The sequence below is a fragment of the Crocodylus siamensis genome, chromosome 8, assembly GCF_052110815.1.
Source record: "Crocodylus siamensis isolate JL-2025a chromosome 8, ASM5211081v1, whole genome shotgun sequence".
Lineage (NCBI taxonomy): Eukaryota > Metazoa > Chordata > Crocodylia > Crocodylidae > Crocodylus > Crocodylus siamensis.
The window spans coordinates 40629977-40648496 of NC_143402.1; the positions used below are offsets into that span (position 1 = coordinate 40629977).

Below are 18520 nucleotides of genomic sequence, written 5' to 3' on the forward strand. Positions count from 1 at the left end.
ACCAAAGTGGGGGACCATTTGCTCGAGCATTCCTTTGTATATTCTCCAAGTTGCCCGGTTGCACTCCTTGGGTGGGACTTACTCACAAAATTGTAAGCTGAGATCTTTTTCAGAGACGATCAGATGGTGGTCCAGCTACCTGTCAAGCAGAGCTCGAACTACCAGATGGCTCTCCTGGAGGACCGGTGCCCTGCAGTAAGTTCGGAAGATCACATGACTGGAGTAGACCCTTCGGTATGGGCTGATAGAACCCCTGCACGAGCTAAGTCGGTCTCCCCGGTAAGGATCATACTCAAGGATGGGGAGGGGCCCGTTCGGGTAAAACAGTATCCACTCAGCCGAGCGGCCAGAGCTGGACTCAAGCCGTTAATAGAGAAATACAAGAGGTGCAGATGGCTAGTGGAAGGGTCATCACCCTATAACACCCCCATTCTTGGAGTGCCGAAGGCAAATGGGGTCTCATACAGACTGGTCCAAGACCTGCGAGCAGTAAATAAGAAGGTCCTTTCAGACCATCCTGTAGTCCCGAACCCACACACGATTTTGACACAAGTACCGGGGAAAGCTGAAATATTTTCAGTGCTAGATTTGAAAGATGCTTTCTTCTCTATTCCCCTTCCCCGAGAGAGTCAAAAATTGTTTGCTTTTGAATGGGAGGATCCAGATACTTTCCATAAAGCCCAACTCATGTGGACAGTTCTTCCACAAGGATTCATAGCAGCCCCCCATATTTTCGGACTTGCCCTTCAGAAGGACTTGGAGGAGTGGAAGGGATCACACCCCGCAGTGACTCTCCTCCAGTATGTGGATGACCTGCTAGTTGCAAGCCCAAACTTGCAGCTCTGCGAGGAAGCCACCAGGTCACTGCTAAACACTCTAGGGGAAAAAGGATATAAAGTCTCTAGAGAGAAAGCCCAAATATGTCAGCCTGAAGTCACATTTTTGGGATATAAGCTCTCAAAGGGAGTCAGAGTCCTGAGTGCAGACCGCATACAGGCAATCCAAGGTCTAACCTCACCTAAGTCACCCAAGGAGCTGCGGGCATTCCTAGGGCTAACTGGGTTCTGTCAACTATGGATACCAGATTATGGTGGGAAAGCTAGACCACTGTATGACTCCTGACTAAGGAGAGTCTCACTAAATGGAAATGGAATAAAGAAATGCAGCATGCCTTTGATCTGCTTAAGGCAGCATTAATTCAGCCCCCTGCCCTGGCCATCCCAAATAGTAAAAAGCCATATCGACTGTATGTTCATGAGAATCGAGGGGTTGCATCAGGGGTGCTGACACAGCCATCGGGCCCGACCTGGAGACCCGTGGGATATTACTCAAAGGTTCTAGATCCAGCTGCACTCGGGTGGCCAGCCTGTCTTCGGGCTGTGGCAGCCACAGCAGTGGTTGTTGAAGAAGCCCAGAAGATAGTCATGGGTGTGGATATGGAAATACTCACCCCTCATGGAGTTCCCCAGATCCTAGGAACTGAGGGAGGGAAGTTTCTTAACCCCTCCAGACAATCACGGTATGAGATATTTTTGCTCTCTAATCCAGGACTTACTTTCAAACATACTACAGCCTTAAACCCTGCAACCTTGCTGCCGGAGACAGGGAAACCAACGCATGACTGCCTTGAGGTCGTGAATCAAACCACACAGGTGTGGCCTGACCTAGCTGAGGACCCAATTGAAGACTCAGATGCTGAATACTTCGTAGACGGCTCCAGCTCTGTCATCGATGGAAAAAGACGAACAGGATGTGCAGTGGTAACCTTGGATAAGGTAGTATGGAGGGAGTCATTGCCTGGTCGGCACAAGCCGCGGAACTCACTGCGCTCACCTGAGCATTACAGCTGGGGACAGGCCAGCGGGTTAATGTATACACTGACTCTCGCTATGCTTTTTCTACAGTCCATGCGCACGGACTATTGTGGAAAGAAAGGGGTTTCATTACGGCCTCTGGGAATAAAATTGCTAATGGCCCCCAGATTATCAAGCTACTAGAGGCACTCCACCAGCCTAAAGAGGTAGCAGTCATTCATGTACGGGCCCATGGGAAGGCTGCTGAGGGAAAGCATAAGCTTGGAAATGCAAAGGCTGATGCGGCAGCAAAGGAAGCCGCATTTATTGGGGGAGAAGTGGAGGAGGTATCCAGGCAGGCCATGTCCCATGCCATATGGCCGTACGGCCAGGATTTAGTCCCGCAGTATTCCCCTGAAGAAGATAAATTTGCACAGAAAGCTTGTGCAGAAAAGAACTCCCAGGGGTGGTGGATAGTACCAGGAGGAAAGGTCATGATACCCAGGCCATTGCTTCGGGAGGTGCTGCAACAGCTCCATGCAAGAACCCATATGGGAGGCTTGGCTATGGGTACATTCTCCCCGAGGGGAGGTGCACCGCTCCTGGAGGCACTGTAATACCAGGCCGATGCATGGAGTGGATGGAGCAAGCTCCGAGTCCATCTCCCAGTTCAAAAAAAAAAAAAATCCATTTAGTGTGGAGTCCTCACATCGGGGACCACTGCAGCTACAGTAGTGAAGTATTTGTTGCAGGAGATCATTCCCTGGTATTCCCTGCCTGAATCCATCGAGTCGGCTCAAGGACAACACTTTGTGGGAAAAGTGGTTCAAGAAGTTGCACAAACTCTCAAAATCACTTGGAAACTACACCCACCATGGAGACCACAGAGTTCAGGACAAGTGGAACGCATGAATAGGACCTTAAAGACTCTGCTCACCAAAATCTGTATTGAAACATGCCTTAAGTGGCCTCAAGCATTGCCGCTAGCTCTTACTTGCATTTGAAACACTCCCTGACGGGGCCTCATATTGACCCCATATGAAATTATGTTTGGCAAACCGCCTCGAGTCTTACCCCCTGGGATGCGAGAAAATGTAACTTTTGAATTAAGTAATAGTGAGCTTCATATGTATGTTATTGCTTTGCAGTCTGTCTTGTCTTTTCTTCACAGGTATGCAGCCTCCTTTCAGTGCCTGCCTTTAGACGTACCGGTACATGACTTCTCCCCGGGAGACTGGGTCTTGGTGCAGCGGTGGAAAAAGGAACCTTTGACTGAGAGGTGGAGTGGCCCTTTTCAGGTACTTCTAACAACCCACACCGCTGTAAAGATTGCTGGCCATGACTGTTGGATACACCATACCCGTGTGAAACGACATCCAGGAGCGTCGGAGGACATCAACTCCCAAGACGAGCTCACTCCGGAAGCTGAGTCGTCTTCGGAACAATAAGCCAGCAAGTGGAGCTGTGAACCTACTGGTGATCTCCAAGTGTGCCTGAGACGGCTTAAACAAAGTTCAGAAAATTAGACAAGAAAGTAAAAAGGGAAACATTTAGGCCGTGTTTGATCTCATGAAAGAGAAAATATGGTGGGAATCTTAATGTGCCTTGTTGTTATCTGTATAGTGAAAGAAGCAGGATTGAGTAGCCTTAGCCGCTGGCCTATACCCCCACTTTCCCCAATTGCTTCCCCAGGGACAAATTTGTATGTTGACCTGATGGAAAGAATTGCAGGTACTTTTAATCTTACCAACTGCTGGGCCTGTGGGGGGCTCTGAGAGGCCGGAGGCCAGTGGCCTTGGAGGGCTTTTCCTTTGGCCCCAAAGTGGCTAGTGAGTAGTAAGGCAAATGTTAAGAGTACTAGTCGAAAATGGGATGAGAACCACAGCTGGGAACTTTCCCAAGTGGCATTGGGAGAGTATTGCATCAGTAATAATGGTACAGGAAAAAGCTTGGGACATAGCCATTGCATATGGACTTTAAAAGTAAGATGGATGAACCCTACAAAATTAGAACAGCTTTATTATCCTAACAGCCCAGGGTATAATCGACTAGTGTGGCAGCATCCTAATGGAACAGTTGCATGGTTTAAGAAGTATTGGAGTGCCACAAATCAAAGTAATGATCGGATAGATTGTACAGACAAGAATCAGGATGGGCTATGGGAATGTTCCATGAAAGGAGGCCTCGCAGCCGCTGGTCCTTTGGGTCCAGAAGGAGGTTTGGGGTTTCCCGAGATGCCCTATGGTTGGGCCCCTCTAAATGCCACTAATAGAGAAAATAGGGCCTTAAGAGGATGCTATTGGATTTGCGGACGACGGGCCTATACGATACTACCACAAGGGTGGATAGGAACTTGCTATCTTGGAGTGATTGTACCAGCTTTCTTTTTGCTACCATCAGAGGTTGGAAATGGGTTAGGAGTCTCTTTGTATGATGATTGGAAAAGGGCCAAGAGAAGTATTGATGTAAGTTTGACACAGGGTGGCTCCCAAAAGTGGAAGGAGGATGAGTGGCCTCCTCAAAGGATCATTGAGTATTATGGACCAGCTACATGGGCTAATGATGGGAGTTGGGGATATCGGACACCTATATATATGCTAAATAGAATCATCCGGTTACAGGCAGTCTTGGAAATAATTACTAACCAGACTGCCACTGCTCTTGAGTTACTGGCCCGGCAGAGTTCTCAGATGAGAGCAGCCATATACCAAAATCGGATGGCCTTAGACTATTTACTCGCAGAGGATGGCGGAGTCTGCGGAAAGCTCAACCTTTCTAATTGTTGCCTCCAAATAGACGACAACGGGAAAGCAGTCTTAGAGATTGCCAAAGAGATCAGAAAAATAGCCCATGTACCAATACAAACGTGGGAAAACACATGGGGTAAAGACTGGTGGTTTAAATTATTTGGAGGACCCTGGTGGAGAAAAGTAGGGTTTGTGCTTTTGTGTGCTCTGACTGGTTTGATTTTTATCCCTTGCCTTATTCCTTGTTTCACTAGATTGATAACCACCACAGTAGAAGGGATGCAAGTTGCAGCAGTCCCCCTTAAAGCACAGACTGCAGCAAAAGTCATGGTCCTCAGAAAAATTCCTCGTAATTATCTTGATTTGCCTAAATGAAGTAAGGAGCAGAAAGCATCTTGAGGGGGGGTATTGTTAGAAATATTATTAAAAATGTATAGTGAATAGAGTGTTGTTAGAACTGCACAGTTTGTATCTCGTACCTGATAAGAAGAAACACCACCAAGGACATCTCACTAATTTACTATCTCTTTGTAACACTAAATCACACATACCTTCAAACTCCTCTGCCTCTACTCTTGTAAACTACAAAGGCTGTGATTTAATTGGCTGTGTCCTTGGGAAAGAGAGGGGTTTGAACTTTTGGTAACCTGGAGAGCTTTCTAAGCATGCGTAATTAGCTAATGCATATATGCCTATCCGCCCCGCATACTTAAGTAGTTAATTATAATGCACATGCGACGGATGACGTGACGTCATTTCATATATGTTTGTATGAACCGGAAATGAGTTGTAAGAGTTACTGCTTCTGCACACGTGCCCAGGAGGGAAGGGATAAAACCCAGCTGAGAGTTTTCCTCCGGGGCAGAGTGTGGTCTTTTGTCTTCACTCTGACCCTATTTGCAAATATACCTTTTGTGTTGCTAATAGTGTGTGTCTGAGAGTTCTTCGCCTCCCGAGAAACGAACCGCAGCATTTTTGCAACATGGGGACTCCAGCACCAGAGAGGGCGTAGTATTCGGGGTGAGCAGACCCCAGTGCCGCAGAGGACGCAGGAGCCAGAGTGAAGTTTTTTTTGAGAGCTAGAGCCTGGGAGTCAAACCCTGATTAGTGGGTTTTTTTGACTGACAGGCCTAGCTAGAGAGAGAAGGAGTAGGCCCACCATGTCCGAGGCCCCAACATAAAGAGGAATTTACAATACCATCTGCGAGGCTTGGGCTGCAGTGTAGGAGAGGAATGGAGCCGGAGATAGCACCTCCTGGCATTGGGGCATACAATGGGCAGCCTCCTGCTTAATTAACAACAATTAATTTTACAACAAGGCATGGCAGTCAAAAAGGTGGGCAGGACCACCAGTAGACGGACCCCGAGCAGGCTTCCCCTGTTACACGCCCCTAAAATTTGATCTTTTCCAGGTGTCTCAGTCCAACTCATTCTGTGCTCTTCAGCTAAGCCATAGCCGAAACATACATTTATCGCTCTAGGCCTTGTACAGCTGCTGTCTATCAGTCAGATTAATGCCTCCACTCAGTTCCTGCTTCTGCATTCTTGAGGCTTTCTTCTTCCTATGGCCCATCTACTCTACTCTCCCATTACACACCCAAGGTCTGGGGCTGATGTTCAGCAAATATACAAGATACAAAAAAGTGCATTGCATTACACATAGTTCCTTCTGAGCGAGTGGCATTAAAGCAGTGTCTGGGCCCCATAAGCCCTCCTTGGGTGTGAGACTGTGAAAGTTTGAGATGCTGCAAAATGCTGCTGTAAGCAGAAACCGCTGACATGGGCAGGTTCTGTCCCTCATAAATCATCAGGAAGGGGCACAGCACCAACCACCATCTCATCAGTTAGTTGCTACTGTCAACACCCCTCCTCTCTCCACATACACACACACTCTGCTCTGACTCCCACATTAAACAGATAGATTTTTCTCCATTGCTCAGGAATAATGCTGTCATCTGGTATTTATGCCAACAGAACCTCTATATGTCACACCACACCATTGGGCCTTCTTCCCCCCTGCCCCACACACCCCTCTGTATATACCTCACACTCAGGCTGGCCCCACATTTGTTGTTTATTGTATGTGCACTCCATTTCCTCACATTGTTTTTAGGAAGAGCATGTAGAAATAATGTCCTGTTCCTAAAGCTATACTAGTCACATTATAAATATGTTTCAGGTAAGGAGAGTTAGCTTAAACTGTATTCAACCTATGTCTATTCCTAGCTCTGCCAGTGGCTTCCTGGACAATCTCAGGCAAATTGTTTCTCCTATCTGTGCTTCACTTTCCCCATCCATCAAACAAGCTAATAATAGCACCCTGTCTTTGTGAAGTATGCTGAGCTCTGAATGCAAACCTGTTAAAGCAGTGCTAAATATCATAATTGTGACTTGGGTGTGAAGCAGAGGGATATTCTGATTCTTCAGAAACAATGAGAGATAAAACTCCCATGAGCAACAACCACGTTTAGTGTAGTGCCCAGCTCAGAAAAGGGCATTAATATTAATAATAAATGGAAATGTTACAACAGCAGCACTTTACTTAGTATTTGGTTTCTGCATTTTAGAAAGGCTTGTTATGCCAGTTATTAAAAAGTAGGAAAAAAGCAAAAAGCTCTTTGAGGAGACACAAAGAGTTTCTTGCCAGTCCTAGAGTTAGGCTATTCTGCCTCATTCATTCACAATGCAATATTGCCAGTGACCACCAGGGGCTGTTCATGGTCTCTAATTACATACAGCTTTGCTTTTACAGAGACTCTTGCCTTTCAGCTTCCATTTTTCTGCTCTCTATTTTTCATGAAGAGAAGGGGTGTTGATTAATGCTTATTGAAGGGTTAGAATGCTGCACACACCCTAGGTTGCACAGAAATAGTAAGAGCTGTGATAGTTAAGATCCCCCTTGCCTATGCTTTCATAGCTATGGACTTCAGCCCTATCATACAGGAACAATGCTTTCTGGGAATGGGAGAGGAATTGGGCCTCCACATCCATTCACCAGTCACATCTTATTTTCCAGTGATGAACCCCAAACCTACCCTGAAGATATCTCCTTTTGTTGGGCTGAGAGGACACTTCATTCCCTCTGCATATTTGTTCAGGAGAGTCTGTCCAATATTGCTTATCCGTATTGGACAGTCCTCTTCATACAGGTGTTTTCAGAGTGCAGGCTTTCAAATCAAGCCTATTATAACTTATAGGCCATCATGGTTTAAATTGTCACTGATTTAAATCATCTGTAATTCTACTGAGTGGAAAGAATTTGGCACAGTTTGTGCCCTCCAAAATAAGGGTTATGCTCCCCCATGCAATATGAGATACTAAATCCTGCTGGTTAGGTAGATAACCCCTTTACATAGAAGTCACTTATACCCTTTCAGAGTAGGCTGATCTCTGAGGTACCTCCAACTCCTGGTTTCTGTGGTCTCTAACAGAGACTATTGTGTTTCCTTCTAGGACTACTCAGACTTGTCCATGATATACATGCAGGTTGCTTCACAAGGCACTAATGCAGGGCAGCAAACCAACACAAATGGCAAACAATCAGTTGCCCCTAGAAGAACAGTAAGAAAGTGCCTCAGTGAGGAAAATAACAAAACCTATTAATTCTCCAAAGCGGGAAATGAATCATAGAGAAGTAGGGCTAGCAGGGATCTCCAGGGGCTATCTAGTCCAGTCCTCTGCCTAAGACAGGATCATCCCTATCCAAACCATCCCATACGCACCATAATCTAAACTCTACATAAGACTACTGTCAGTCCTGACACAACACGGACCTAACACCCTAGCCTGCCACAGTAAAGAGGGGAACCATGGCAGCCAGTATCCTGTTTTTATGAAATGTTGTCAATATGTGCTCAAAAGAGCCTGGGTAGAGGGCCACTCTCCCTTCTATAGAGGAAGACAACCCCCCCCACACACACACACACATACCCACAGTCCATACCAATGTGACTATGGGGTAAAATTCCTTCCTGACCACATACTGATGTGATCACGCTGGGCCCAGTCAGGTCAACGTGACAACCCTGGGCAGATCCCAGGCAGAGGGCCATGCCCCCTACTACAGAGGAAGAAAATAACCCTGTAGTCTGTACCAATCTGGCTATAGGGCTGTGTGGAATTTCGGTCTCCGATTCAATTTGGCGGAGATTCAGCCCAATTCGGTGGTTGAATCTCCGAATTGAATCAGAGGATCCTTTAATCTCTCTGAATTTGATCAGAATCCTCTGAATCAACTTGGAGATTCAGAAAGATTCAGAGATTCGGACATAGTCACTGCTTTAAATGTCTTTTCAACATACCTCTAGGTAACAGGTGGCTCATGAACACTGTGATGCTGGGGCATATGAAGTGTCCCACAGAAGCATGGGGAGCTCCCCAGCACACTCAGGAGCAGACCCAGAAGTGGACCAGAAGCACTGCTGGTCCACTTTTGGGTCTGCTGGGGAGTGCGCAACCCTCCCCCCAAAACACACCCCTGGCTTGATGACTGGTGCCTCCTGGGTCGGGGGGGGGCGTTCCCAGGGTCCCGTATGGCCAAACACCAATCCGGGGGGTACAGAGGTGGGGGGGGGCAGAAACGCTTCCTGGTAGACCCAGAAGTGGACTGGAAGTACTTCCAATTCACTTCAGGGTTTGCCACCCAGCATGTGGAGGGCCCCCCCACCGCGCTCCTGTGGGACATTCCATGTGCCCCAGCATCACAATGTTCACACGCCACACTGGTACCTCAAGGCATGTAGAAAAAATATTTAAAGCATTGTTTATGTCTGAATCACTGTGTGACCGCCAGGCTTCAAATAACCACTCTCAAGCAATCTTTGCTCTGCAGATGGATGTCAAACACCTGCCAGGATCATGTCTGTGCTTGAGTAGCTCTCTTCTTCCCATGTCACCAGCCCCACTCTCTTCTGCCATGACTTGCTGTTCCTTGGTAGGAGGGGTCAGTTGACGGGATACCCAGTGGCCCGGGATTCACTCATCAGTCACTCACAGGGCTCCACCACCCCTACACCCCGGCCTCACGCCACCTTTGGTGCATCGCTCATCTGTTGTTCTCATTCCCCACTGTGGGGCAGCACCTCCTGGCCTGCTTTTAAATGCCCATGGCCCTAGCCACTGTGACCGCCGAGGACCTTCCTAACTGCCTTCCCCGCCTTCACCCCTTCCTTCAGGGGGAAAGTATACAAAGAAAAGGTAAACTTACAGAGGCTTCTCTTCAGCTTCGGTCCCCAGGGTACACACCTCTAGCTCTTCCCCTTTGTCAGGGGTGACTAAATAAACAGAACAACAAAATGCAAAACGCCAGGTCGCTCCCTACCCTCTTATTAGCCTCCCCCGAATACTCCCTGGGTTTCCTTCTGGTCCACCCCGGACCAATCACCTCCAGTGTTCTTATCTTCTGCCTATCACTCTATCTGGAACTGGTGGCAATGCCCGCCCTGACTGCACCCCCTTAGGGCTCTCCCGGGGTCTTCCCTCCCTGGCATGGCTTTCTCCATGCCCCGTCATCCCGGCACCCCACCTGTGGGTCACGTTGCTCTCAGATGCTACTCCAGCCGTGTCTTCAGGTGCGGTGCCTGCAGTTCCCATGTTGTCCGGCACAGGCTCCTGTTGGGAGGTTCGGCCTTGCTCCGCCCGTGTCCCCACTGGCTTTCCTGGCTCTGTGGGTCTTGCGGCAAAGGTTCCTCCTGTCGCCGACAGCAGCTACATCTCCTCGCCCATGCTATCCGCCCCCTCCGCAGCAGCAGCTGCCGTTCTTATTGCCGCCGGCCGGCACCCGACACTGATGTCATCAGCCGGCCGTAATTGAACAAAAATGTGGCTAACAAGCCACACGGGTTCCTCCTTCCGCCCCGTGCATGTCCTGTCCTGAGCTGCTGGTAAGTACCGCTCATTACTTTGATTCCTGGAACACACTAATTCTTCGAATCAGCATCAAAACTTCATATTTGGATTTGGCTGAATCAAATCAGGGACAGTGATCCAAATCCAGTAATCAAATAACTGTCCCTGATTCAGGCTGAATCTGAATCTGAATTGAATAGGGCCTGCTTTGCACATCCCTATCTGACCATGGTGTAAAATTCCTTCTGACCACCTGTGGCTCAGTGAGGCTGGCACAAATCATTTGGGGCCAGCATGACTGCCCAGGGGCCAGTGTCTCCAAGACATTAGTCTAGCCAACTGATTTTCTAGCCTTTCTTCCTTCTTTCTGTTTTTGCAACCATGCATGCTGCAGCCAGTCTCTTCTGCTCTGTTTACATTTTTCCTCCTATTACATCTCCTTTCCTTTGGACATCAATGCTGCACCCTTGGACTCCACCAAAATGAAACATGGGTGGCTGGAAAGGACTTTTTCCTTATGTTTCCTTGTCATGGCTGCCTCTGCATTTTCCAGTCAGAAAAAAAAACTCCCTCTAGTTTCTTAGTACCTCTGTCTACCCTGAGAAGAAATTGGTAGATTGACTCAACTCCCTGTTCCACTTTATTACCTTCAAGGCTGAAAAGAGGTCATGGAAAACACTAATCTGTGAGGAAAAATGTTTAATTATAAATAGTAATAAGCAAAGCCCAGAGGCTCTAAGCCCTGCCACTGATTTTGTTGACTTTTTTCCTCAGAGAGCTTCAGACATGTGCTAAGCAGCCTGTGAAGGTGTTAATGGGGAACGCATCACTTCTCTGTCACAGTTTTGGTGAGATATGGCACCCAGCACAAAAATGAGATATAAAGAATGTACTTACTTTTTCAGTGTAAAAACTGCTGGGTTAAATATTACAGAGGTTTGCTGGCTCCAGCAAGTGGAGCTGATCTTTGCATTTTATGGCAGAGTTTGGAAAACAATCCTTGATTCCCCAGTAGAGCAAGCAATTTCTCCCCCACATTAAACGTATATATACATTACTGGGTATGATAGAGGTGAACCAATTCCCTTCATTATATATATTTTCATGAAAAATGTCACAACATGTTGTCTCACCAGCCCTTTTTATGGTTTTTGTTCTCACTCCAGATTCTCGATTGAGCTTAAGTAATTTTTGTTTTCATGAATGCAACAGTCTGATGAAGCTGGCTAGAATCTGCTAAAATACAAGGAGGGCTGGGAAGACCTCCCCACCACAAACCAAGACTACTGATTCAAAGTTTTTTTTGATATTGAATCAAAATCCTTTAGATGGAAGAGTCTGATTTTGATTAAAGACAAATTCCAAGGAAAAAACCCCTCAAAATTTATTTTTTTTACCAGAATATAAAAAATTTAACTTTTAAACTAAAAAGCTGGATTTGGGGGGCATTTTTTTGTTTGTTTTTATTATCCAAAGTTGGGATTTTTAATGAAAAATTTAAAACTTTCCACTAAAATCATAGTTAGTTTCACCTACTTTCAATTCTCCTAATTGGCATAATCCACATCTGTATTCCAAAAAATGACTTTGTCCATCCTAGTGATCAATGTAAAGACAAAGTTCATGTCACTGTTTCCCTCTTACTAGCATAGCCCTTTGCACTAAGAAGGTGACACAATGCCTGTCCTAAAAAGCTTGCAGTTAGAGTTGGTTAACTGTCTATATTTCTTTATATGGCAAATTTTGAATTTTGAATAAAATACTCACCAAGTTTGATAACCAGGAAAAAAAATTAATATATTTATGTTATCTATTTGAGAAACCTCAGTGCTTCCAATACAAGTGATCATGTTTTTGTTGTTTGCACAGTGTTTTATGGACTTGATCTCAGGAAAAAAAAATCTCACTTCTTGATGTGACTACACTATCTTATTAAAGGCAATGGGCCTACTCAGGGCAGTAAGTAGCCTGCTTAATAGAAATCATTTGCAGAATCAGTATCTAAGTTAGTGTTATGATATAATGAAAGAAAATTAAGATATGATATAATGAAAGAAAGCAACAACTCTAGAATCCTAGTCTTTCTCCAGGGTTTAAATGACTTGATTCACTGAACTTTCTGAGCAATACATAGGGTAGAACCCATTCGAAGTGTGGGATAAAGGTGGAGTATTTCACTATTTTTATGGGTCTATGATCCTGGAAATTGTTTATCTGTATCCATCTTTCTCAGAACTCCTCAAACTTAGACCAACAGTATCAGCCTCTGGGACCATTGTATCGGCCAGTATCACCACAGCATTCCAGCAGTGCCTCTTCCACTCAACACAGCAGCCACACTGAGATGGCTTGGTTGCTTTTGGAAGTAGGCAACACAAAACTGAAGAGAAGTTAATTATCAGTGTACATTTTGAATATTAGTGCTTGGTCAGTAATTTTGTAGGTTTATTCCTTTACATGTATTGTATAGACTGTAGTAAAAAAGACTGTGATTGGATCTTTGGGAGCTACCATGATATACCTTATTAATAATAAGCATATGAACACACTTACACACAGCTCCCAAAAGAACCTGTTCTTATTCAATGCAGTTCTTCCCCCTCTGCATATGCACATATTCACTCACATGCACATACAATTGCATGCAGCCCATCAAGGGCTAGAATTTAGTTAACTGAAACTCAAAATTGACTTGCCCCATATTTGGTGCAGCGGAGATCACACATAGCACGAGCAAATTAATGCTATGGTTAGCCCTTGAAAGCACAGCTTCAGGAAAATGAGCAATGCAGTTATTCTGCTAATAGTCCATGGTTCAATAATTCACATTACAGGTTATAACTGTAGCAAAACATCACTCTATGGAGTTTATAAACAGAATGGAATAGGCTGTTGTGGGATAACCAAGAACACATACTCTTCTTTCTATTAACATCCCTGTCACAAATTGAAACATCTCCTGCCCAGATATCTCTAAAAAATGCAATCACTTCTTCAAATTCTCTCTTTAGGCTGGACCTACTTGGCTCCCAGAATTAGGCAGAAGGGCAGCTAAGTTCCCTGAGGGGTTTGATCAGATGGGCACAGTCTGAGGATGTTTAACTCAGTGGCAGCATTGACTTCAGCATAAAACACAGCAGCCACATCCACTTTCATTTAAAAATTGGTAATGGCAGTACCCATGCCTGGAAGTTAGATACAAGCTTTTATCGGTAAATGAGAGTTGGACTTCAGAACCTTCACAGCCGGAGGGGTTCAAACCCGCATCTTCCAGGAGAGCGCCCCGTCCACCAGCCTGTTAAGCTAGTGGCACCCTCCCATCTCCAGTTGAAGCTGTGCAGCAAAAAATGCAAGAGCAAGCAAGAGCCTGACTTGTCAATGGTTAAGGCTTTCAGCTGAGAGAGGGAGTCCTACACTGTGCAAGCTGCTTCAGCAATAGCACAAGAAAACTAACTTCCACCAAAACTCACAGAGACATAATCTAGTTTTATTTGCCAAAAGGAGACACATCTTCATTAAACCCTGCTAAAATGGTCTGGATGCTAATAGAGGATGCAAGGACAGCCCTGTTCCTTTGATGTTACAAACTTGCCAGTATTGGGGGAGTCAGGTCAGGGACAGGGCAAAGTTAAACACATTTGGGAAGGGGATCCCATCCGGGCTGAATGTTAACTGATTAGGAGCCAGCAGCTACTTAAGTCCACAGCAAGGGGTTTTCCTGTAACCCCTGGGGCATAGGGTAGAGTGATTCAGCAGGGATGCCAGGAGCAGCAGACCCAGTGCTGGAGCAGCTCGCTGACCGGGTGTAAGTAACCATGGCGACTGGTGAAGCAAGGAGGTGAGGAAGAGAGGAGAAACTTACTGGCTGAGAGAAAGTCTCATGGAGAAAGGATTTGCTGGTACCAGCATGAAAGAGAAAAGAGAGTGAGACTGGAGTGGAGCTGACTGGCCTGGGGGAGTGGGCTGCACAGTGGTGGAGGGAGAAAGGAAGATGGTGATCTGTGAGAACAGCCAGGGTACTCTGCAACTGGTGGGGAAGTTACTAATAAACCAATTTTCTTTTATCCTGCTTCTTGGGTGATTTACTACACCCCCTGTCACTGGGGAATTAACTTCTTATTCTTCCATCATTCCAAAGCGTGGCAGGAAAGCCCCAGGGAGAGAGATTTCATTATTCACCCCCACCAGACCACATTTAGAAATGACTTCTTCCCCAAATAAAGAAAAAGCACTAGACCTCTTCAAGAGCCACAGGTTTAATAGAAAGACTCCCATTGATTTTGATGGGCATTGATTCAGCTCTAAATTGATGTTCACCAGCAAGGCTTGATGAACAAGCCAAGCTTCTGAAGCTGCCTAAATCAGTATTCTCCTATAATGGGAAAAGTCTTTGTGAGGAAACTTGTCCTTTGCTTCTGTTGTCTTTGTGAGGCCCTGGAGACTCCACTATTACTGGAGTCATGCACAGCTACAATGGGCAAGCCAGTTAGTAGCACTTGGCTTCACAAAGGATGTCCATGAAAGGGAAGCTTTAGTAACTGTTGCTTCATTTTGATCAATCACAAGGTCAAAATTCAGCTTCCCAGGGAAACAAAGTGAATGATGAGGGGTGCCCACAGCCTGAGAGGAAAGAATAACTTTTCAACTCACCCAGAAAATTGGGAATAGTACAGTTTCCACTTGTAGGGTGTAAAGCTGTTCAATCTTATGTTGGCACTTTTGGCTACTTCAGACCTAATCCTTGGTGTGGAACATTTCCATAGTGGTCAAATATTCTCTCTGGCAAAGCTGCAGGGGACTTAGACAAGCAAGGCAAACCATCCTGCCTCAGGTAGAGAGATGTTCATCTCTTCTCTGTGGAGGAGCAAAGAGAGGTACTGAAGCAGAAGAGATAGTAATGTTCCCATTGCCGGGGTTTAGTGATAGCTTTGTGCATAGAGGCAGAAGATTCGTAGCCCTTTTATTTCCTGTGCCAGCCAAATCATCATCCCAACACCTCCTCCATTCTAGTTCTCTATTGGCATGTCTACACATGAATATTAATGCAACACAGACTTCCGTGCAGTTTGCAGTGGAGTTTATTGCTCTTGGGACTGCAACATGTTGAGCGGGGGGAGGTGCAGCCCTGGCTGGCAGAGAGTCCAGGGGGTCAGCCTGACAGGCTGGGGCTGCTCCAACTTGCCTCAACATATTATGGATGGGCTGGCTGGGGCATGAGGGTGCTCCAGTGTGGGGTTAGCCGGCAGGCAGCCCCGCACTGTAGCACCCTCATGCCCCAGCCAGCCCTGGTCATTGGCTACACATGTGTTGCAGTGGAGTAAATAACTCCAGTATAGGACAGTACTTGTATCGGGAACTAGAAACCTACATCAGAGTTAATTAATTTACTCTGGTCTAATAGCTCCACATGTGTAGATGGAGATGCTTTACTTCAGAACTAATTAGGCAACTCCACAGTGTTTCATGTAGATGAACCCAGTGTGTTTTATACAGAATTAAATTTTAGCTCAATTTTAACGAGTTCTCTTAGGTCACATAAATTAAACCAGAGTCTATGCAAGCAGCTGGTTTTTTGGTTGCATGGACGTCTTTCCGGGTAAACAAAAGTAAATGCATTGATTCAGCTGATGAACTATACCAAACCAGTATGTAGATCATTCGGAAGTTAGAAGAGCAGGTAGCAAGAAACATGCTGACTTCATAGCTAGTTTGACTGAAGCTTGGATTTGTATTATCATTATTCTTCAGAAACCTTCCCTTTGACTAATAAAATTAAAGATTCTGTTAAATAAATTGTGGTTCTTCAACATATAACATCATCCTTACAGAAATACCTTGTACAGTATTCCAAAGTAACAGGCCAAGCTCTATAGTTACATTATTATAGTTAGCAAGGTTTTACACTTTCAAGGCTACTCTAGCATTATGTTTTACATCAGGGCTGCCTAATTGCTAAGTATTTGAGGGCTGCATGCTGCTGCACTAGTGGGGGTTGTGCACCACATGCCACTCTTCCACTGCACTGCACATCTGGTGCCTGCTTCCCTGCTGCACTATATACCCAAGTGCCTCCTCTCCCTCTCCTTGGTGCATTGCATGCACAGGACTCCCACCTCACCCTAAGCTCCCTTGCAATAGGCTTCTCCTTCTGCGTCATGCCTCACAGGTGCCACGGGCTCCCCAGTACTGTGGGTTGCATTTTGCTGAACTGCTTCATCCTCTTGGGCAGGGAAGGAGGAGAGGAAGGAAGGAGTCAGAGAGAGAGGGAACCTGAAGACCCCAGCTGCTTCACCAGCCAGAGAAGAGAGAGAGGCAGCTGTGTGGGAGCCCAGGGGCTGCAATTTAACCCCACCACCAGGGCAGCCCTGTTTTAAATGAAGGTGTAAAAGCACAAGTGAATGTGCGCACACACTCCAGTTTAAGCATCAGCTGTAGCTGAGCTTTGTTAAGAAGGGAAAATTCATACTTAGGTGCCTACCACTAAACCTAGAAGGGAAAAACAAGGTGCTGAACTGATAACAAGCCACAAAAAGGAAGAGGAGAAGCACAGGGTGTACAATGATCTACAGTTTAGCTGGTGAAAAGGGCCACAAGACAGATGTGTGTAGGAACCTGTATCCCTGTCTGGTAATTCAACCACACACACTCTCTTCCACTCCACATCTTGCCTCTGCCCTTGGTCTACAAATACTGGTCTTTATACCTTACATCTAAAAGGGATTTGGAATCAATGACAAAGCATCCTTATTTTGCAACTTCAAGACATCACTCATTGACAATACATTTCACACAACATGAAAGTTACTCTAACAGGCTCCCAGTGGGTCACTCATAATCCCTTAGAGGCAATGTTAGCAACATACTGGCTGCGTCTACATGAGATACTTACTATGCGCTAGCCCATGAATACTGCACAGTAGTGTCACATGGCAGGAGGCATGATGTGATGGTACTGCACAGTAGTCAGCAGCTCCTGCACAGTCAGCATCATGAAATAGTCATTCTTCAGTACAACAGTGCAGTAACTCCAGTTACTGCGCAGTCAGCATCTCATGCAGATGTGGCCACGGGGGACAAAAACTTAGTCTATGGTAGCAAAAATTCCTGTGAACATTGGTCTCATTTTCACACTTACCAAGTACCCAGAGCTCAGATAGATTTCAGAGGAAGCTGCAGGTGTTCAGTTTCTTTGAAAATGAAGTCCCCAATGCCAGCTCCTAGAGATTCTTACCTGAAAAGCAAAAAGAAGATTGAGACAAGACTTGATTATAAAGTCTAAATACCTCCATGGGGAGGAAATACACATATTAAAGGTCTTTTTAATCTAGCGGAGAAAGGCATAACAAGAATCAATAGCTGGAAGCTGACTCTAGACAAATTCAAATTAGAAATAAGGCACATTGTTTTAATATTTAATCACCCTCACTGTTAAAAAAAAATCATTGTTCTAGGAATGGGTGGATTTTCCTTCTTCAAAGTGAGACTGTGCACCTTTCTGGAAGGTACATTTTACCAAATACAAAGTACGCTTTAGTCAAACACAAGAGTAATCAGTCTAAATGCAAGAAGAATTGCTTGAAATGTAATGATGTATGATATCTGAGAAGTCAGACTAGATAATCAAATAGTTTCTTTTGACCTTAAATTATGTTCATTTAACCTTCCCTAAGGACTTAATCAGTACTGAGGCCAAGATAAAAACATAACCAATACCTTGTGGCATAGGAATGTACCATTTTCCTTAAGTACAAGAAGAAAGAAACATTCACCTTTTCCAACATGAAAAGAAGAGAATTGCAAAATGGCTACTTCAGGGCTGTAGTTCTGTGGCTCGGCCTCATTTAAAGGCCCAGTTCCAGAAAGAAATGTTGGGAAATATGTGCTTCTACAAAAGGGTAAAATGGTAGTCAGGACAGTGGTTATGTTATCAAGAAAGGTACTTTTGGCTAAACAGCAGTAGTGTGTGTGTTCTGTGTGGAAAGGGTTGAATTTGAAAGGAGCACTGCAGGCATGCAGGTGAGGAAGCTCCAGGACAAGGTGAGCAGGCTGCGGGGAATCAGGGCTGCAGAGGATGAAATTGACGGTTATTGCCATTCTCTGCAGGGTCAGAAATCAAGCAGAGAGGCCCCCCAA

General features: G+C 45.5%; 1 long non-coding RNA gene and 1 pseudogene across 1 annotated transcript in view; both read right to left on the bottom strand.

The window, feature by feature from the left end:
- The window catches only part of LOC149858315 (uncharacterized), a 52803-nt gene extending 37595 nt beyond the window's left edge, over window positions 1–15208 (bottom strand). Inside the window, exon 1 of the long non-coding RNA XR_016443997.1 lies at window positions 15038–15208. This is a non-coding gene — a long non-coding RNA (uncharacterized LOC149858315). The remainder of the gene's footprint in view (window positions 1–15037) is intronic.
- Window positions 2380–2536, bottom strand: LOC149858316 (U2 spliceosomal RNA; annotated as a pseudogene).
- Window positions 15209–18520: the final 3312 nt, after the last annotated feature.